The sequence below is a fragment of the Urocampus carinirostris genome, chromosome 20 (genome assembly GCF_059441175.1).
Source record: "Urocampus carinirostris isolate Australia breed hairy pipefish chromosome 20, RoL_Ucar_1.0, whole genome shotgun sequence".
Lineage (NCBI taxonomy): Eukaryota > Metazoa > Chordata > Actinopteri > Syngnathiformes > Syngnathidae > Urocampus > Urocampus carinirostris.
The window spans coordinates 2,590,859-2,613,270 of record NC_142368.1 but is presented as its reverse complement, the minus strand read 5'-3'; the positions used below and the strand labels follow the sequence as shown (position 1 = coordinate 2,613,270).

Sequence of the window (22,412 nt, the reverse complement as noted above, 5' to 3'; positions counted from 1 at the left end):
CGTCTGTCCCGTCCAGTATCGACCCGTGTGTCCTGTATCGATCCCATCTGTTCTGTCCGGCCTCAATCTCGTCTGCCTCTGACTTCTCTGTCTCACTTCTTCCGCCCAGCGATCGTCACATCCCTGGCGTTTGTGTTCACGCGCATGACTGCCCCATTCCCGTAAAATAAAGCTTGTGTGAAAACGTTACGCATCTGGGTCCTCTGTCTGTGTGGATTCTAACATTACCAAGACTTAAATGATTACAGATATATCTAAGAGACAAAAAGGTTAAAGAATGAACTTTACTTTAAACTCTTAAAAGCTAATTTCAATACAAAATGGGTAAAATGTTAACTTCAACATCTTTAAAGCTAGTTTCATCGTGAAATCTGAGCTCGAATATTTGCCGAAATCACACCCTAGCTATCGCTAATGTAGCTAAAAACTGACCGTATTTAGCTATTTTTCTATATCCTATATTATATCGTTCTTTTCTAATGCATACAAACATGTCTGAGAGACAAAAAAGAATAAAGAATTAACACCACTTCAACGTTTTGAAAGCTAATTTAGTCATTAGATGTTAGCTATTTGTTGAAATCACACTGCAATGCGTAGCAGGCGGTGGGGAAACATGGGAATTTATTTAACCGCCCCATTAAATTAGAGAGCAGGCCATCTGAAGTCGCTCGAATACATGTTTTTGAGAATGTGGTGGCAAACGTTGACTTTTGGCTAAGATTTTCCTTGCAGCTGGCTGCGTGGGCCGAGCAGCCGCTTTTCGAGGTTGGCACTGATTTTCGTAAATACCGTCGTGATTTGGATATCTGAGTTACTAAAGGATACAAAATAATGATCTCCGAAAAATGCAGGGGAATACATGTCTTGGATGCTTGACAGGTTTGATATCGATACATGGTATCATTTGCATGATACATCTAATCCATTTGTTTTCCTTTTTTTAAACCAAGTAATAATATTAAAAGTTGATGTATTATAAATTCAAATAAATAAATTCCAAGTCATTGGCTACATATTATTCAAACATAGATAATTATTTTTAAGCAATTAATTAAAGGAATCAAAACTCCTAGAAAATCACAATAATGAAATCACCGGTGAGCTATTTGTGTATAAATCAAAGTATTCATTCATCTTTTTTGTTGATGTATTTTACAGGAAATACAACAAACAAATTTCCAATTTTAGGGTTTTATAAGGAGCAAAAAATGTGCATTCTTTATAGCCAGCTATCTGGCTACCTATTTAGCTAGCTATCTTCCTACTCTTTTATCTATTTGGCAAGCTATCTAGCTAGCTGAATTTAAACATTTTTGTAAGCTATCCAGCCAACATTTTATCTTTTTGTTAGTTATTAAGCTAAATTTTGGCCTTGTTTCTAGCTAGCTAGCTAGTTTTTGTCTGTTTACTCTTTTAGCTAGCTATCTATCTATCTCCCTTGTAGTTTTTTACCTGTTTATTTTCTAGCTAACTATCAAGCTACGTTTTTAGCTATTTTAACAATACATCTAGCTAAGTTGCTATTTTAGAAATTCTTATCAAACCGGGTGCCCCTTTGTGCGAACATAAAGGAGCTTGAAAAAAATTGGAGACCCCTGGCTTAGAGCCTTAACGTGGGTTTTTGTGGCTTTTTTTCTTATTTTGGTCCGGGGGAAAAAAAAGTTAAAAAGTTACAAAAGTTACCTTAGGGAACCAAAAAAAAACAATCGATCTCCTTTACGATTGTGGACAGCGATATTTTTTGACTCATTATCATTTCACATATGCGGTAATAGACCTCTTGTATAATGCACACCCAAACTTTGAGCTTATTTTAGTTGGTTTTGACATTTTTTTGATGGATAGAAAAGTCTCTTTACAGCCCACTTGGACTGAGTCGGTGAGGGCTTCTTTCATCTCCGGCTGGCCTGTCTCAATTCCTTCCAGGGGGCAACTGACCTACTTTGCCATGCCAAGCTTTACTCAAAATTGTGTTTAATTGTTTTAGTGCTTACGGTTTCTTACCTCACATTGTTAGTCTGTGCATTGCCACATTTATTCGTATAACCCTTCATCACACACAAGCACAGGTTACACTGACACCATCCCCGGATCTGAAACCAAAATACGGGCAAGGAAAAACTAAAAATCTCAACATGAGTAAAATAAGCAATCTTGAGAAGGGGCTTCACATGTTGTAAATCCTCCCTTCCAGGATCACCTGGCAGCAATAGATTTCGCATTGGGTAACAATACACAACGAATAGGGAACATCAATTAAAAAACACAAAGGTAATATGTAAAATTGGCCGAAAAGTCCAAGACAGCAACTTGTTTATTATCATTCATTTAGTTTTTATTCTATTTCAACCATTGTGTCTGTCTGTATTTGACATTCCAGGTTGCTAGGTGGGGAATAAATAGGGGATTTTTTTTCTTATTGTACAGTAAATGTTGGTATGTTGCCTGAAATTTGTTTTACAAATAAATTTTGATTTGATTTTAAAGGCACACGAATAAATACGGTATTTATTCCAATGCTTATGTCATGTATGTGTATATTATATATATATATTATATATATGTATATATATATATTTTTCCCCTTTCCAAAATGTGGACATAGCTATGTCTATTCCATAACATTTGATGACGCTCATTTGGCTAACCGTCATGGCTTGGAGCCTTCCCAAGTGGTTTTTGGGGGCTAACGCAAACTCATAAAGTTTTTGTGGCTGTTGTTTTTTTTAGACGTTTTTTTGTCTGGTAAAAAAACAAAATGACAAAATTCCAGCAAGTTAGGTGTCTCGTATGAAAACAGATCAGCTTTGGTCTTTAGCGTCTTTGTGGTCTTGTCAGTATGGCTTGGTCAGGGGGGGGGGGCTTGCCCCCGACAACAAACATGAAAGTAATTTATCTCCCCCCCCTCCGAGCTTCGCTTAACTGCCCCACCACCAACTCTGCTTTTATCCAAATCTCCCACACAGCAGCTGTTCCTCTCACTTTCAGCACTCCTTCCCCCTCTGCAGTCGCTCTATGATGCCTTTGTTTTATTGTTTGGTAGCGTTTTTTTGCCGGGACCCCCCCTGCTTGCCTGCTGCCGGACGGGGGGTCGGTCGTGAGCGTCGGATGAAGGGCGGCAGTTGGATTCCAAGAGAGCTTTTGGGAAGCACTAGTCTTTGGCACAACTTCTAGCCACCTGTTTATCTGGCTGTGCTGAGCCTGCAAACAGTAATTATTTTTGTTGCACATCTGCAAACCCATTGAGGCCGCTTGCGGAACATTAGTCCGGCATACTCCAAAAACGGTGTTTATTAATAAAACTCAGGAAACTCATTGGGAACAGGTGGGTGCTATCCAACCACTCCCTCCCTCAGGTTGCCACCCTTTGGGGCACATGTGAGGAGAGTGAGCTACCCAACTAGCAGTTTTAAATACGTCCAATGGATGTCACCACTGTCGGGCGCCACACACAAAGTATCTACTGCAGCTGTATTTGCTGACTACCATTAATCAACCAGAGAACATTGACGAAACGTGTCTCGATGTTGTTTTACTTGAAATAATAGTCCAAAATGCACTGTTTAAGGCAGGTAAAAATACTAAATTAAAAATAGTACTGTGTGTCGGCAGAAGTATAGATAAGCTTTGGGTCCCTGATATAAAAGATATGAAGTCTATTAGTAAAGTTGCCGTATTCAGGTAAACATTATAATGAAAAAAGACTTTTAAAACATTTAATCAATCATTAAAATTAGTGTAAGCTATTTTTTCCAGTCTGCATGATGTTTCCCTGAGTTAAATAAACTGTAGTGGAAATTAATTGAATAAGGGGATTAAATATATATATATATATATATATATATATATATATATATATATATATATATATATATATATATATATCATGATATAAAATGATTGTTTCAGAGTGATTTTATGTTATGATTGTATTTGTATTATGTGCTGTTTATAATACTTTATACATATTATTTTATAATATTGTACTTTTTATATTAATTAACATTCATGTAAAATACAATCTGGTAAAAACAAAATAAACTGCATTAGGTAGATCATTATTTTACTACATTTTTTTAGTTTCTTATTTTCCTGGGGAGAAATGTGATAAAGAATTATTTTACCGTGTTATGTTGCTTCCTAGTAAAAAAAAATTTAAAAATGTGCAAAATTTAATTTGAAGTATATTTCCTGATTTTATTTCAAAATGTCTGATGATTCTTCAAAAAAGAAAATCAATTTTCAAATGAGCAAATAATTGCTTAAACAATTGTAAAACAAGAAAAATAATACTTCAAATCACTCGCCAGTGGAACAAGAAAATTGCACTCATTTATTTTAAACTCCATTTTTCTACCCCTCTATTTGTTTTCAGGCACAAACAACATAAATAATCAAACTCAAAATCCTGCTCCCAACTCATCTGAAACCACAATAAGTGCCAAACTTGATTTAGTGTTACCGGATTCTGTCCTTTCTCAAAGAATGCGTATCCTGGCCCATATTTGTGGCCGAGTGGTTATATGCTAAACGCCGTCGGGTTGCTGTGTGAAAATAAACAGCTTACGGGTTTCCTGCGCTTGCATTACGATTTCCCGACGTCAACGTCTCGCCCGAGGACATGCAGGGACGATAACAATCAGAAATGTTTATCCTTCGGGCCCACTTTTCCCTCATCGGAAATATCTTGGAGTAAATGGCCAGATAGAAGCGACGGCGCAAACGGAAATAGAGGGAAGCGCTTCATGGGGGATTAGGCGCCGTATAAATAAATGCCTATTTTTAATTTTGTAATTTTTTCTTGTTATCTCCACAGAGCTTTTCCACGTGATGATTAATGCCTGAGGTTGCGTCAAGTTCCTTTGAAAGACATCTTCACAAAAGGAAGACTTACAATATAAAGTGATGTGTGTCTCACAAGGTTGGGTAGGGTTACTTTAACTTGATTACTTTCAATTACTTTTGGATTACTCCAATACCAAATATGCTAATAAAAGACAAAAGAAACTTAATATGAAACAAATTACTAAATTTTGTGCAGGCTTGAGGAGTAACGGAATACATGGAACGGCAAAAATGATGTTGGCAAGCTGTTTGGATTTATTTTCATTTTGATTCTGTCGCATTTATGTTAGTTTTGCCGGATATCAAAGAGATCAAAGCCAAGAGAGAACGCTTACCACGTGTTGAGTGTCATAATTTTATTCATATTTAGTTTCTTTTGTCTTTTATTAGCATATTTGGTATTGGAATAATCCAAAAGTAATTGAAAGTAATCCAGTTAAAGTAACCCTACCCAACCCTGGTGTCTCAATACTGAGGTGATCTAGTACCAATATTTGTGTTTCAGCAAATACGGTTTGGAATCGGATGTTTTTGACCCCCCATTACAGCATTTTTTCCCACTATATGACATCCACAACAAATGATTTTGCTTTCCCAAATATTCTTATCCTGTCTGCTATTGGTCGCGTTGAATCAACATGAAACTGCCCACATGTAAGTGGTTGAACTCCCTCCCACAATGACTTTACTCATAGAATCTTATGAGCTTTGAATCAAATTTAATTAAATTGTCTTTGTTGTCACTGATAACAAGGTGTTAAAACATTGTATGCCACAAGATAAGACACGGCACTCCAGGGTAAATATGTAATACAGTCTTTAAAGGGACAGTGTGTAATAAATAGTGCCTCTTAATGGTACAAAAACTATTTTAAATTGATTTGAAGAATAGGCAAAAATGCATGAACTATCATACCTATGTTAAGTTTTAAAAAAATATTCATAGAGGCAGCACGGCGGCACAGTGGTTAGCGCTTGTGCGGCACAGTTCATGTCATAGGAACCTGTCGTGGGTTCAAATCCAGCTCCAGACTTCCTGTGCGGAGTTTGTATGTTCTCCCCGTGCTTGCGTGGGTTTCCTCCGGGCACTCCGGTTTCCTCCCACATTCCAAAAACATGCATGTCAGGTTGATTGGCCGGTCCAAATTGTCCCTAGGTGTGACTGAGCGAGTGAGTTGTCTGTCCCCGTTTGCCCTGCGATTGGCTGGCAACCAGTTCAGGGTGTCCCCTGCCCACTGCCCGGAGATGGCTGGGATGGGCTCCAGCCCCCCCGCGACCCTAATGAGGATAAGCGGTACAACTAATGAGATGAGATGAGGTCGAGAAATTTGTCATTTTTAAAAGAGCGGAATCCATACCGTGTTGTCACCGCCATGTTGGTAATTTGCTGCTACACAGTGCTCATTTGTTCATGGTTTTTGTTCGCATTTGACAATACAGTGACATCTAGCAGTCAAATATAACACAACATACATTTTAGAGAGGACTATGAAAAAAGAGACTGCCAGGATAAATGGGAAAAAGTATTTCTAACGTAGTGCTTAGAGACTGACCTAAGTTATAATAATAGTGCAATGACGTTCATAAAAATTTTGCAACTCTGCGATTCAATACTGTATTTCTGTGCTGTATTTATTTACAATGGGTGCCAAAGATTGCTGTGACGCTAACCGAGGAGCAACAACATGATAACCATGACAATGAAGCTTGCAAATATCAAGAAGGCACACATGTAGCTACCCTCGCAAGGTTGTACAACCGTAAAAATATGCAAAATAAGTCAATAATGTCCATCCCTGCAAATGGATGTTTTAAAATCGTTTACATTTTTAATCTGAAGTCGTCGCCTCTTTCTCACCTTTGCATCCACCCGCTACTGCACTCGACCAGCTTAAGTCAAGTCACCCCAAAGATAAATCACATGTCACTCTTCTATTACAGGTAATATTATTTTTAACTGTACTTTGTTTTGGATTTCTCATTATTGCTCATTAGTTGTGATTGCTTCAGCAAGGCAGGACTACATTGCCAAGTGCTGTAAGCGAAGCAAGCACAACTAATATAATCCCCCGAGATCTTATTATTATATCTATCTTCTGACAAAGAAGTTTGACGGGAAACTTCTCCCAGAGCTTTTGGAGTAGCCCAACGATTCATATACCAAAAATTCCAGCCCAACAGGGAGTTCTGCGCGACAATATGGATAAGCGATACAAGTCTCCGAGGGGCCCCAGAGACAAAAAAAGTCTCCATCCGGACTAATGTATTTTGAGATTCTCCCATCGGGAATACATAGGCCCATTAATTTCTATGGGTAGTCATGGAAACGAAGGCTTTTCCAGAGGGTAGTCATAGTAATCAGGGACTGTCCAGGGTGGCTTGAGGGGGCCCGACCCACATTACCTTTAACCATGGGTAAATGGTGAATTCCAAAGAGTGCATGCTAGCGAGAGGATGCTAACAGCTATGTGCGCCGCTAGCAAATCGAGTAGCGGGGTCCCCCCACAGAACCAAGTAAAAAATGACAGAAACATCTCTCTGAGTTATAAAGTTTATGCTAACTCATAATGCTAACAACCGGGGTTATATATACATGCTGGGATCATCTTCCAGATCAATCACAACTCTTACAATTGCCGCGGGAACTGTCTAGTTTGTTTTATTCTTGTTTTATTGTTGTTTGATATTCTGTGTACAGTCATCTTGGGTGTCCTAAAAGGCCCTTTTAAATAAAATGTATTATTATTATTATTATTGATAATGTTGTTTAATCATATTCACCAGATCTGTCAAACCCATGGCCCTAGGGCCAAATGTGGCCTGCATTTATGTAGCCCGCGAGAGCTTAAAATGTCTGGGTGTCCAAAAATGCATGGGACAAAAGAGTGCTTTGACCTAGAACTACATTTCCCACAATGCATTTTGAAAATGATACCCGCGATATGGCAGGTTTTCCATAGTGGAATTTTAAAATACTATCCTAAAAATGTTTTATTATATCGTTATATTTAGTTTACAACACATGTGTGTGTAACGAAAACAATTTTAGCTCAACTGTAATGCTTATGACTGAATACCTAACAAATTCAGTTATTTCAAATTCAGGAGTAGATACACTGATTTAATGTACCATGCATGAGTTACATCAGGCCCTTTGAGGACAGCCATTTTGCTGGTGTAGCCCTCGTTGAAAACAAGTTTGACACCCCTGATATACATGTATATTACACATAGGTAAAGCTCACGCTTCAGAGGGTCATCACCACAGCCCAGAGAATCGTTGGTTTCTCTCTACCTCAGCAAAACAGAAAACATCATCAAGGAGTTTTCTCACCCCGGCCACCACCTCTTTGACCTGCTGCCTTCTGGCAAGCGCTACAGGTCACACAAAACAAAAACAAACAGACTCAGAGACAGTTTCTTCCTCAGAGCCCCTTAACACACACCGCACAAAAACTGAAACTCTTGCAAACACACTACCTCATACAGATGTAAAATTGTATTCATGCCTATGCTCACTTTGCACAATGTTGACTATTTTTTGCACAATGTTGACTATTTTTGCACTAAACGCATATTGCACTAGTACGATCCCAAAACTGTATGTAACATCCTACATGCCTACATTTCTTGTGTAAATATTCTGTAGATTATAACCTTATCTTCTTTGTCCCTTTATATTGTGTAAATTATAACCTTATCTTCTTTGTTCCTTTATCTTCTTTGTTTTCTTTTATCCTAACTGTAAAATGTGACGCTGGAGTGCCACGCCCAATTTCGTTGTCACAACATGTTCAACCCATGTTGTAACAATGACAATAAAAGTATATTCTATATTCTATGTACTAACTAATGTGTTATTTTAAAGTTTTTGCCCAATTTATCGGGACTTCGGAAAGCATTAGATCCGCATTACCATAGGTTCCTATCCCTCGCTATACGGCGATTTCACTTTACGCCGAATGGATTCATGTTGTATCAGTGTTCATTTTTCCTCTGAAAAGTGATGGGTCCCGGGGACTCGCATGCTCAAAAATCTATGGGTCCCAACAGAGATCTATGGGTCTTCAAATTTTGTATTATCGAGGTTGAAATCGTAAATCGGCGACAAATATATAATATAAATCTATATGTTAATTCAGTTTTAATCATCAAATTATTAATTAATTTCTGCATCAAATTATAGTTGGTAATATGCCGATTAATGGGATAACCACAAACCTGTCTTTTTTTTATTTTCTAATTTTATACTTCCTTTTTTTCTTAACTTCTTTATACAACATAATTTGTAATATCAATCATCAAAGCAAGTGAGCCGTTTGAGAACCGGCTCCTTTTAATGAGTTGAGCAAAAAAAGCCGGTTCTCTAAAAAAAGACGGACTTCCTTTCACTGCACAACGAGATCTCGTTGGCCGAGACCGGCATGCAGGCAAAAACTCGAACCGCGAGACCAAAACGAAAATGCCTGACGAAAAGTTTGGAGTGCAGTAAAAAAAGTAATCGGGTCATAATGATAATTTTGTGGCAAAAAGTTGCGTCCCAGGGACGCACGTTGATTTGAGACTATGCGTCCCCAGCAAAAATGATGCGTCTAGGACGCAGGCAAACGGGAACACTGTTGTATCCCGGTGGGTCTACAGAATTGGGAAATATTTTCCCCTGGTGACGGTGCCTTGCTGTCACTTTTTGGTCTTGCTCTAGTTTCGAATGTAGAGGTCAACAACAGTCTTGCTAGGTTAGCCTCCAGCTATGAAAGTGTCAAGCTTGTTAAACTGACATAGTGAAAGAATGTCTAACAGGTGGTTTGGGCTTTTGGAGTTTGCCACTGGGCGGTTGGACAAAAGCTGCAAATATTTTGAAACGCCGGCTTGTGTCTGGCTCCTGTCGGAGTCTTTTTGTGTTATTTGCAGCGGTTTGCGTGTGTGGTCAGCTCGGGACTGGCCATTGTGCCCTGGGCCCTCCACAGATGTGGTCCGAACAATGAGCCGGGTAAATAAAAGGAAGTGGGTTATAAATAGCCCCTTATGTCTGCATGATTGGAGTTGTACTGCAAATTGTGTGCACGTTCCTGTTTTATTTCGCAACGGATTTGAAAGTTGTTCAGATTGTTGGGATTTTCATTTAAACATTTCCAGAAATAAACGTCCGTGTTTTTAATTGGTATCACATTTGTTCTCCATTGCTAACAGAATCAACAGCACAATATCAATGCAGGTTACCATGAGGTAGATAAAGGCATTGACTACATCGCACGAGTCTAACTCATGGCCGGCGGACAAAATGTGGCCTGCCACATTATTATATGTGGCCTCTAAGACAATGACTTGCAGTTTTAAAAGGACTATGTGCACTATTAATATTATCCTGGTGGTTAATTTTTTTTTTTTTTAAACATTATTTAAAAAATAAGCAAAAATATTTTCCCGATCATATACATTTTTTTAGAGTACTTGGCTGTTGATAAATTATTACAATATTTATTTGACATAAGATGATCCTCACCTAGAGAGAGCTGACATGTCGAAACCCGAACAGACGGTGGACCCAAACGCGTAACGTTTTCACACCAAGCTTTATTTTATGGAAACGGGGCAATCATGCACGGGAACACAAACGCCAGCGATCCGGCGATCGCTGGGCAGAAGAAGTGAGACAGAGAAGTCAGGCTTGGGAAAACAGGAAGCCAGGGGCAGACAAGATCGAAACCGGACAGGACAGACCGTATCAATACCAGATACAGGATACACAAGCAGATACCGGACAGGCCGGGACAGACATCTGATACAGGATGCACGAGCAAGATACCGGACAGGACGGGACAGACAGGATCGATACCGGATACTGAGTACACGAGCAGGATACCTGACAGACGGGATCGATAACTGATACAGGATGCACGAGTAAGATACCGGACAGGATGGGACAGACAGGATCCATACCGGATACAGGGTGCACGATCAATATACCGGACAGGACGGGACAGAAGGGATTAATACCGGATAATGGATACACGAGCAGGATACCAGACGGACAGGATCGATAACGGATACAGGATGCACGGGTAAGATACCGGACAGGACGGGACAGATGGGATCGATACCGGATACTGGATACACGAGTGGGATACCGGACAGGACAGGACAGACGGGACATTCCAAAAATGTTAAATTTAAAGTGTATGTGCAGAAGTTTATAGAAGTTTTAGTTCCTTTCTATAACTGATTTAAACACAAATATTGATATCAATTAAATCTTACATCCCTGAATCATAATTGAATTGTTCGCCTCCAAAAAGACCCCCATTCCTCCAGCTAAGGCAAGTTTTATGTCATTAATTAAGTTATTTAAGTCCTGCCCCCAAGAAAATGTTTTTTCTACCATGAGGCCCTCAAGCTAAATGAGTTTGGCACCCCTGATTTGTACCTTTCGGGACAACTGTTTTTTCCATTCTCTAACATTCGTTTCTGGCACTGTGAGTAAAAACTGTGTTATTGTGATATAAACCAAGGGTCTCCAACCTGTTTCCAGTGTGAGCTACTTTTTGCTACGAATTAGCTGAAAGGGCACCCAGTTTAATAGGAATTTCTAAAATAGCAGCTAGATGGTTTGCTAAATAGCTAAAAAAGTAGCTTGATAGTTGGCTGGAAAGTTGAATGAGTTTAAAAAAAACTAAAAGGGGGTTAAATAGCAAGTTAAAAGAGTAGAAAGCCAACAAAATAACTGAAAACTAGATAGCTAACTCGAGAGTAGGCCAAAATTTAGCATGTTATCTAGCAAAAAGTTAAGGTATTAGCTAAATGTAAAAAGATAGTTAAATAGCTAAACGGGTAGAAAGCTAGCTAGAATCTTATAAGATAGCCAGATAGCTAGCTAAAAAAACTGCACATCTTTGCTCCTTCTCGTTATAAAACCTATGAATTGGAATTTAGTTCTTTGTATTTCCTGTAACATAAATCAACAGAAGACAAATAAATAAATGTGTTAAATACATGAATAGATTCTCCATGCATCCATTTATTATCTGCACCGCTTATCCTCAGTCGGGTCGCGGGGGGGCCGGAGCCCATCCCAGCTGTCTTCGGGCAGTGGGCAGGGGACAACCTGAACTGGTTGCAGGGTACACAGAGACAGACAACTCACTGGCTCATTCACACCTAGGGACAATTTGGACCGGCTAATTAACCTGACATGCATGTTTTTGGGAGGAAACCGGAGTGCCTGGAGGAAACCCACACGAGCACGGGAAGAACATGCAAACTCCACACAGGAAGGTTCGATCCTATGACCTCAGAACTGCGCCGCTGTGCTGCCCAATAGATTCTCACTCTATTCTCTTAATTGATATATGTTTTGTCAATGAAGCCCATAAACTGGAATTCATTCGAAATTCTAACATTTCCACAGTATATACTTACAAATTTCTGGCCAATTTGGGCTTTTTAAGCGTGCCTTATAGTCCGGAAAATACAGTAGTATTTTGTATACCAGGCCAACCGGGAACCCCGAAAACCACAAAAGATGACGAAACCAATTAGCATGATCGCTAACCATAACAGCAGCACCTACTGAGGCACGTAAACATCTCTTAGATGATTTCAATCGAGGCGTCCGACTGGCTGCCCTCGAATTTGGGTCACCCTAAAGAACAACAGGCCCGGGTCCACGTCATCCGTCAAATCCCCTGAGGGCAACGAAGCTTGAAAACTCTGAATTGAATAATAAGGACACCGGGGAACAATTGTGGAACGCAAGGCTCCATCAAACACATTCCTAGAGGGAGGCCACATGGGCTAATACGAATTTACCCGGTAAACATGTTGACCAAAATGCCTAAAAATTTCTGCTCATGACTCTTTTCATGGATCGTATTCCGAGCCGGTGTCTCTCCCGGGCGGGCGTCCTAGATTCTGGCTTCTGTTACAGGTCCGCAGGGACGGGTCTTGGAGGTTTTGGGTCCGGGCTGATGGCCTATTTAAACAGCACACTTCATCTGAAACCCAATCCGGTTAGCGAAGCGGGCATTTAGCTTAAAGGCAGATAACGGCACAAAGGACGTACAGTACAGTTAGGAATTGTATTCACTGCTTGAACCTGGTGACCGTACTGCCGACACTTAATAGACCATTTTTGCAAGTCTAAAAATCTAGAACAGGGGGGGTCCAACTCCTTTTTACCGAGGGCCACATCAGCGTGACGGCTGTCCTCAAAGGGCCTGATGTCATTTGTAAATGTAACTAAATGTCATCGGCTGGTACGTCTAATAAATAACTACCTGGTGTAAAACAAACTTTAAATGTATAACTTCAAATCACAAACATAGTTACATTGAAAAGCTATGCTGCATATATATGTAAATACATGTAACAAAATCCTACAATAAAAATGGTACAATAAAAATAAGCACCAAAAAATGATTGTATAAATAACAAACAGTCAAAAACAACAGACAAATTGTATGATTATGAAAAAAAACAAAACATAAAACAAACCCTATAAAGCGGGATGAACTGGGGGAATGTAATGGAGAAAAACAAAGGTGGAAATGAAAATCACCTGTCTAAATTTCCTTATAAGGATGAGGCTAATTAGGGACAGACATGGGATGATTTGACACACCTGTCCCAATTACAAACTGAATAGGCGCCCTCTGGTGGCCTGAGGTGCACCAGACCCTAAAACACATGTTTAGAGGTGCTTGAGATTGATGCCATCTTTGCAAGTTTTTGCATTAGTTTTTTGCATGTCCATAAAAGCAATTCATCAAAGCTTAGAGCGCTTCACGACGAAAAACAACGGCGACCAGATGATGAAGGTGCTGTATCTGAGAAAGATCGGGAGGCTTCGTCTGCTAAAGGTAAACATGAGAACCAGTACTATCTGTTTCATGTGGGGGAGCAGAACCCTACCCAAAGCCTGGAGAAGAATGGGATATATATATATATATATATATATATATATATATATATATATACAGTGGAACCTCGGTTTTCGAACGCCTCTCAGTTCGGACAAATCGGTGTTCGACCAAAAATTTTGAGAAATTCTTGCTTCGCTGTTCAAAAAATTGTGTTCAAAAAATAGGAGTTAGAACGCCGGTACGCTAGGGTGTGATGCTGAGCGGAGTACGGGTGTTTTAGCCCCTAATTATGCCCCCTAAGAAGGTCGGTGCAAGCAGGACAGGTGAAAAAAGACAAGTTGTTCGCACAACTATTGCCTTTAAGAATGACATAATAGCTAAATATGAAAGAGGTGTACGAATATCCGATCTTGCTAGTGAATACAGCATGGCTAAATCTATTAACAGTACGATAGTAAAGAATAAGGAGGCTGTGAAATCGAGTGATGCGGCTAAGGAAATTAGCGCTATAAGCAAGCAACTGCCGCAAGTTTTGGAAGAGGTTGGAAAACTTTTGATGATTTTTCTCTCCCCGAAGTCCACCACAAAGGTAAGAAATACTATTCATAATCCTTTTTTTAATTTTTACACGTTCATGTTAGCGTAATCTTTCGTACGGAAGATTACGATAACGCTAACGTACGATTAGCCTCAGTTAGTTTTGTTTACGTAAAACAGTCAGGGTGTTTGAATGGAGCTCCCTTTCCAATGAAGCGCTAGTCACTTTTTGTGGGGACCCGGGTGCTAAATGACGTGTAAACGACCAGATTTTTGTATTTTTACACGCTCATGTTAGCGTAATCTTTCGTACAGAAGATTACGCTAACGTACGATTAGCCTGGGTCAGCTTCATGTTTACGTTCAAGGTAAACATTCAGGGTGTTGGAACGGATTAAAACGATTTTACATTACTTTTAATGGGAAAAAACTATTTTGGTGATCGTAAAAATCGGTTTTCGAACAGTGTTCTGGAACAGATTATGGTCAAGAACCGAGGTTCCACTGTATGTATGTATATACATACATATATATATATATATACATTTTATATATATACATTTTATATATATATATATATATATATATATATATATATATATATATATACAGGGTTGGGTAGGGTTACTTTACCTTGATTACTTTCAATTACTTTTGGATTACTCTAATACCAAATATGCTAATAAAAGACAAAAGAAACTAAATATGGATAAAATGATGACTCACAACACGTGGTAAGCTTTCTCTCCTGGCTTTGATCTCTTTGATCTCCGGCAAAACTGACATAAATTGCGACAGAAAGAAAATGAAAATAAATCCAAACGGCTTGCCAACATCATTTTTGCTGTTCCATCTGTTCAATTACTCCCCAAGCCTGCACAAAATTTATAAATTTTATTCATATTTACTTACTTTTGTCTTTTATTAGCATATTTGGTATTGGAGTAATCCAAAAGTAATTGAAAGTAATCAAGTTAAAGTAACCCTACCCAACCCTGTATATATATATATATATATATATATATATATATATATGGCAGTGCAGTGGTTAGTGCGTGTGCAGCACGGTTCTGAGGTCGTGAGATCAAACCTTCCTGTATGGAGTTTGCATGTTCTCCCCGTGCTTGCGTGGGTTTCCTGCGGGCACCCCACTTTCCTCCCACATTTCAAAAACATGCATGTTAGGTTAATTGGACGCTCCAAATTGTCCCTAGGAGTAAATGAGCGAGTGAGTTGTCTGTCTCTGCGTGCCCTGCCACAGGCTGGCAACCAGTTCAGGGTGTAACCTACCCACTGCCCCAAGATAGCTGGGATGGGCTCCAGCACCCCCGCAACCCTACTGAGGATAAGCGGAGCAGATAATGGTGGATAATGGACATATATACATAAGTATATGTGTACAATTTTGAAAAGATTACAAGTCAAATAGGTTCGTTTAAAAATGCATTACTCTATAAATGAAAAGATATATTTAAAAAAACAATATAAATAATACATAGCGGAAAGAAGACAAAAATGAAACAAATAGGTAAAAGAATATAAAAACCTTGAAAACTTGTAAAATCCAAATAAATTCTATCTATCTATCTATCTACCTTGGTCATATCCCTCAAGAGGGCTGACCGACAGCAAGAAACACACATACAATAACAAAGAAAATAAAAGGGAAATAAATAGCACAAAAAAAAAAACACAAACATTTTTGGACCATGGCCAACCCAATTGCCCAAACAAGTTAGGCACCTTGGCACCCAAGTTGGTCATGCTTTTGTCCCTCCAGATGAAATGGGACACCAGAAAGCGGCCATGTCACTCGGGTTAGGGTGACACAACACACTCTTTTGTTCAACAGCAGGGCCCAACAGCTTTCACTGGTTTACCCCTGCCGCATCATACGGGTGCCCAGCCCATCCTTAAGAACGCATCCACAATCCCACTATCCTTTCACAACACCTCTCCACTCCTTTCTATCACCAACAAGAGCTCTAGCTTCCATTATATTTAGACCTCTTTCCTGCAGTGCACTCATAACACCTATCGCGGCCTTCCTCTTGGTCTCCTTCCATTGACTTCTGCTCTGCAGATCCTCTTCAACATTGGCTCCTCATCCATCCTCTCCATGTGTCCAAACCAACCGAGTACTCTCTTATCCACACGCTTGCTCAGTTCCACGACGACTCCAGTTCTGTCTCTCACAATTTCATTTCTCAGTCTATCCAATCTTGTCACTCCTAACATAGTCCTCAAACACTTCATCCCAAAAACATTCAACTTCCTTCTTAAATCTGCGTTCAGGCTCCAAGTCTCTGCACCATACAACACAGTCGGCACAATCACACTCTCATACAGTCCCCTCTTAACATCCATACTCATACTCTTGTTGTTCATCACTCTCCTCAGAGCACCCAAAACCTTGCTTCCTTGATTCACTCTGTGCAATACCTCACACTCCAAATAAATTAAGTCAAGAAAAAAGATCTCTAGGACATGCAATCACCCCCAGAGACAACCATCAATCTTAGAAGACACAAAGATCCCCGCAACAGTAACTTAAACCACCGCCAGGATAAAAAGACGATCACAGAGACACAAAACCACAGGTGCTCGATTTATTTGCCTTTCATGAATGCAAAAAAAAAAAAAAAACAGGTCATAATGAAGCAACCCTTGGGAACTGCGCAACGCGTCTATTATTCACGCGCTGGCCCTTTATATTTCTTTCCCACGTGGGACGTAATCTTATTCCACTGAGAAAAAGGTGATACATACACAATGGTCGTAGGAGTTGTGTGCGTGCCTTTGTTCCCCGGACGGTATTGTTAATTTTCAATGTGATTTATAACTCGGCTATACTTTGCGGGGAACAATAACGCTAGTGATTCGAGGGTCGGAAGATTTTTCTTTTTTTTTTTGTCCTCGGTATCGGTTTTCCCAAAGCGGGATGACTTCATTGTGAAGAGAAACTGGCAAAAATCCCGTCAGCGATAAGATTTTGCCTTAGGACGTGTACCGAAAAACAAAACCGTAGCTGTCTGTTAGCGTTAGCGTGTCGGCATCTCGGTTTTCAGGGAAAGGGGGTTATTGGTAGTTATAATCGTTTTCACGGAGTTCAAACGTGAACGGGCAAGTTTAATAGTTTGAGTACTTTGAGCAAGATTTGACGTTTCTGGTCGTAAACGTGTTGAGTTAACTTGAATTCGCCTTAGGTTGGTTTAAAAGATAGCCTCCATTTCGCGTCACTTTCAGTTTTTCTTTGTGAAAATACTTTAACTTTAATTTCCATTTTGTTCCTCGAAAATAGACCAGCAAAACCAGCATCTCTGACCACAGTTAGCTTTGAGTAGTTAGCTCGAATTAACCTACCTTGATTTACTTTAAAAGTTAGCCTCTGGTAGCTCAACTTTGCTTCACTTTCAGTGTTTCTTTGTGAAGACACGTAAGCTTTAATTTCAATTTTGTTCCTCGAAATTGGACCAGAAAAACCAGCAACTTTGACCATAGTTAGCTTTGGGTATAGTTAGCTCAAATTAACCTACCTTGATTTAGTTGAAAGGTTAGGCTCTAGAAGCTCAACTTAGCTTCACTTAAAGTGTTTCTTTGTGAAGATACCTTAGCTTTAATTTCAATTTTGTTCCTAGAAAATGGACTAGCAAAACCAGCAGCTTTAACCATAGTTAGCTTGGGTATAGTTAGCTCGAATTAACCTACCTTGATTTACTTTAAAAGTTAGCCTCTGGTAGCTCAACTTTGCTTCACTTTCAGTGTTTCTTTGTGAAGACACGTAAGCTTTAATTTCAATTTTGTTCCTCGAAATTGGACCAAAAAAACCAGCAACTTTGACCATAGTTAGCTTTGGGTATAGTTAGCTCAAATTAACCTACCTTGATTTAGTTGAAAGGTTAGGCTCTAGAAGCTCAACTTAGCTTCACTTAAAGTGTTTCTTTGTGAAGATACCTTAGCTTTAATTTCAATTTTCTTCCTTGAAATTGGACCAGCAAAACCAGCAGCTTTGACCATAGTTAGCTTTGGGTATAGTTAGCTTAAATTAACCTACCTTGATTTAGTTGAAAAGTTAACCTCTAGTAGCTCAACTTAGCTTCACTTAAAGTGTTTCTTTGTGAAGATACTTTAGCTTTAATTTCAATTTGGTTCATAGAAAATGGACCAGCAAAACCAGAAACTTTGACCATAGTTAGATTTGGGTATTGTTAGCTCAAATTAACTTACCTTGATTTAGTTGAAAAGTTAGCCTCTAGTAGCTAAACTTAGCTTCACTTAAAGTGTTTCTTTGTGAAGATACTTTAGCTTTAATTTCAATTTTGTACCTAGAAAATGGACCAGCAAAACCAGCAGCTTTAACTATAGTTAGCTTTGGGTACAGTAGCTTAAATTAATTTACCTTGATTTAGTTGAAAAGTTAGCCTCTAGTAGCTCAACTTAGCTTCACTTAAAGTGTTTCTTTGTGAAGATACCTTAGCTTTAATTTCAATTTTCTTCTTAGAAAATGGACCAGCAAAACCAGCAGCTTTAACCATAGTTAGCTTTGGGTATAGTTAGCTCAAATTAAACTACCTTGATTTAGTTGAAAAGTTAGGCTCTAGTAGCTCAACTTAGGTTCACTTTTAGTGTTTCTTTGTGAAGATACTTTAGCTTTAATTTCAATTTTCTTCCTAGAAAATGGACCAGCAAAACCGGCAGCTTTAACCATAGTTAGCTTTGGGTATAGTTAGCTTGAATTAACCTACCTTGATTTAGTTGAAAAGTTAGCCTCAGGTATCTCAATTTAGCTTCACATTCAGTGTTTCTTTTTGAGAATAGTTACATTTTTATTTCAAAGTTTCTTGAAAATAAGATTAGCAAAACCAACAGTTTCTGTTATAGGAGGGGTCTCCAACGTGGTGCCCCTTGAGGATAGCTGAGGTGCCCGGAAAACTGTTCTGAAAATAGCTCACCAGTGCTGGGTCATTGTGATTTTCTAGTAAAATTATTTATTGAGTGGTCGACTAAGTCAATTTAACTCTATGTTCTTTTTTCTCTCTGGCTCTCTTTATCTCTTGTTTTCTTTGTTTCTTTTTTCATCCTCCTTCCTCATTTCCTCCCTCTCTTTCTCTCTGTCTTGTTCTTTCTCACTCCCTTACTTTTTCTTTTTTTTTCTCTCTCATTCTCCCTTTTCTTTTTCTTTCTTTCTTTATCTCCTCCTTTCTCTTTTCATCTTTATCTTTCTCTCTGTCTTGTTCTTTCTCTCTCCCTTTCTTTCTCCCTTTTTGGTCTTTTTTCTTTATCTCTCTCTTATTCTCCCTTTTGTAATTCACTCTTTCTTTTTTTCTCTCGTTACTACCCTCTCTTTCTTTCACTCTTTCTTTTTTTCTTAATTCTGATTCTCTCTTATACTCTTTTTCTTTTTCTGTTTTTTCTCACGCTTTCTCTTTCTCTTTTTCATTCTTTCTCTCTTTCTTTTTCTCTATTTCTAATTCCAATAAATTACCTGGGAATACCATAGTAACAACATAGTGAGAAGTAAGTTGTTATTTTAGAAATGCAAATAAAATTGGTGCCTTTTAGTAGCTCTCAGCTTGAAAAAAGTTGGAGACCCCTGTGTTATAGTTAGCTGATTTGATCAGTGAAACTTAAACTAGCTTATGGTTTGTTTCAATAAAACTAATTGAACTTCAATTGAGATTTACTTAATCTTAAATAAATATAGCTAAAAAATACCATACGATTAAATCAACTCAAATAGGTTCTCTCATTTTGACACAAACTAGCTAGTTCTCAGTCGCAAACACAGTATCTGTACTGCTTTTTAAGCTTACTAGCGTAGTGATACGCAAATACTGTACCTTCTACTTTGAAAAACGTTGCCATAAAAGTAATATGCCAAGTTTCCATTCTAGCCACATAGCTAACAGACTGACAGAAGACAGATGGAATTAGGCTAGCGCGTCGCTAAAGTTAGCGCACAATTAGTCTGCCAACTAATGAGCTACGAGACTCGAAGATTTCCCATGGCATCTGGAAACCTCCTGAACAGTCCTTTAAAATGAAATTGGGACGGGAAAATTACAGAAAAAGCAAAACAAGGCAACCCGGATTCTCTAATAGGAGAAAGACCGGGTGTCAAAGATGCAGCCCATGGGCCAGATCAGGCCCACCAGAGAACTCTGAGGAAAGCACAATAAAAAAATGACTTGCAGTTTTAAATATGTCCACTGCATGTTACCAAAGCAATTCACAAAGCAACTGGAGATGTATTTCTCTCTCTCTTTCTCTCTCTCTCCTTTCATTCTTTACCTCTTTTTCTTCTTTCTCATTCTCATTCTCTCCTTTTTCTCGCTTTCTCTTAGTCTTTCTCTCTTCGCTTTTTCTCTCTCTCCATCGCCTTCTTTCTCCCTCTCTATTTTTGTTTCTCTTTCTTACCCTCTCTCTCTGTCCCTTTCTCTCTCAGTCTTTCTTTCTCTTGCTCTAGTTATTCTCTCTTTCTCACTATATTTATTCTCTTTCTTCTCTCACTTTCTCTTTATCTCTCCCTTTCTGTGTTTTTTGGTATATCTCTGCCTCTCTCTTTCTTCCTCTCTCTTTTACTACTCTATTTCTCTTTGTCATTTTCTCTTCTTTCTCTTTTTGTTATCAATATCCATTTCTTTTGCCCTTTTCTCCCTCTTTTTCTTTGTGTATATTTCTTACCCTGTTACTTTCTTTCTTTCTGTCATTCTCTGTTTCTCTTTCTCTCTCTTTTCTCCCTCTTTCTATTTTCTCTATTTTTCGTGCTCTCTGTCTTTCTTTTTTCTCCCCCTCTTTCTTTTCCTCTACCCTGCTCCCCCCTCTCTGTCTTTCTTTTTCTCCCTCTCTTTCTTGTCCTCTCTCCTGCTCTCTTCCCCATCCCCCTTCTCTCTCAATCTCTCTTCCTCTTTAATATACAAGAACGGCACCTTTGAGAGATTTTTCTCCGCCATGTGGCCCCCAAACTCAAATGAGTTTGACAACCCTGAGCAAGACGAAGTAAACAGGGTCAACATTGAGTGTTCCCTTGTTTATGGCAGTAGCACATCTGTTCTCATTCAAAACTCATCCCATGCTTTAAGTTATGTTCACGACCTTGTAATTTCCAACAAAATATACGTTACCCCGCTTTAACATTTGACCTCTAGTCCTTCAGTTCCTGATATGCCCTGGACGGATTCATGAGTCTTTATTGACGTCCAAGTTTCTCGTCACACTAATTCAAATCTTAACGATTCCGACTAAGACGTCATCGTTTATTTCAGCGGCGGCGTGCAAAGAAAAGAAACAAATTCTTGGAAGCGAGGGAGGTCCTTTTGTTTCCATTCATGCATTTGTACTCGTCCCCTCGAGGGACGGGAGCCGGAATCCCACCCAGTTTACCAGAAGGAAAGTGATCCTGGTATAAAAGGAGTTGTTTGGCGCTCAAAACTACCAAAAAAAAAATGGATCTAGAGTGGTTTAACCGCGGGGATTACGTTCCAAAGGAACAAAAGATAATTGAAAGAAACCTTTATTTTATATATGGTATTAATTCACCCTGGGTCCAAGGCTTACAATGATGCTAAAGGGAAAAGCAAAAACATGTTAATCACAGAAACTGAATTTATTTGCGATGGGTCCAAGGCTCTCAGTGATGCTTAAGGTTAAAGCAAAAACATAATCACCATAGATAATAATAATCGAGTTCGAGTTAATCAAGTTCTTTCACTTGTCCCTTCCAGAGATCACAAAATATCTCTTCATCTGACATCTAATTTAAAAAAAAAATCTATTTTCTGGTTAGCACTTGTGGAACTGTTGTATGCCTTTCTAAAAGCCCCTCTTTAAAATATGTTGATTAAAAACTCACATGTACACTGCCGTTCAAAAGTTTGAGGTCATCCCGCCAAATTCTTGTTTTCCATGCAGTAGTCACACTTTTATTTATCAAATGAGTTGTCCAAAGTCTGTGTTCTTTTCCCAATATTTATCTCTTGCTTTTGTTGAACAGTCTAGAATGAGGCTTATTCTTTGCCACGCTGCCATCAAGGCCAGCATCTTTGAATTTCCTCTTCACTGTAGATGTTGACATTGGTCAAAGAGAAGTTGAAAGTATAACAAGGTAAGTTGTGCAGGATTTTGAGAAATGGACGCCTTACATGTGCGGTCCCTTCTCAAGGTTTCTTC

General features: G+C 38.9%; 2 protein-coding genes across 2 annotated transcripts in view; one reads left to right on the top strand and one right to left on the bottom strand.

Moving 5' to 3' along the window:
• LOC148345993 (uncharacterized) overlaps positions 1–22,412 on the top strand; it is a 49,278-nt gene that overhangs the window by 18,281 nt on the left and 8,585 nt on the right. The gene's annotated exons all lie outside the window — the stretch shown is intronic.
• Positions 1–22,412, bottom strand: part of LOC148345994 (pleckstrin homology domain-containing family G member 1) — an 86,840-nt gene that overhangs the window by 62,898 nt on the left and 1,530 nt on the right. Inside the window, exon 2 of the mRNA XM_088325025.1 lies at positions 2,008–2,096. The gene's annotated coding sequence lies outside the window, so the exon portion shown is untranslated. The remainder of the gene's footprint in view (positions 1–2,007; positions 2,097–22,412) is intronic.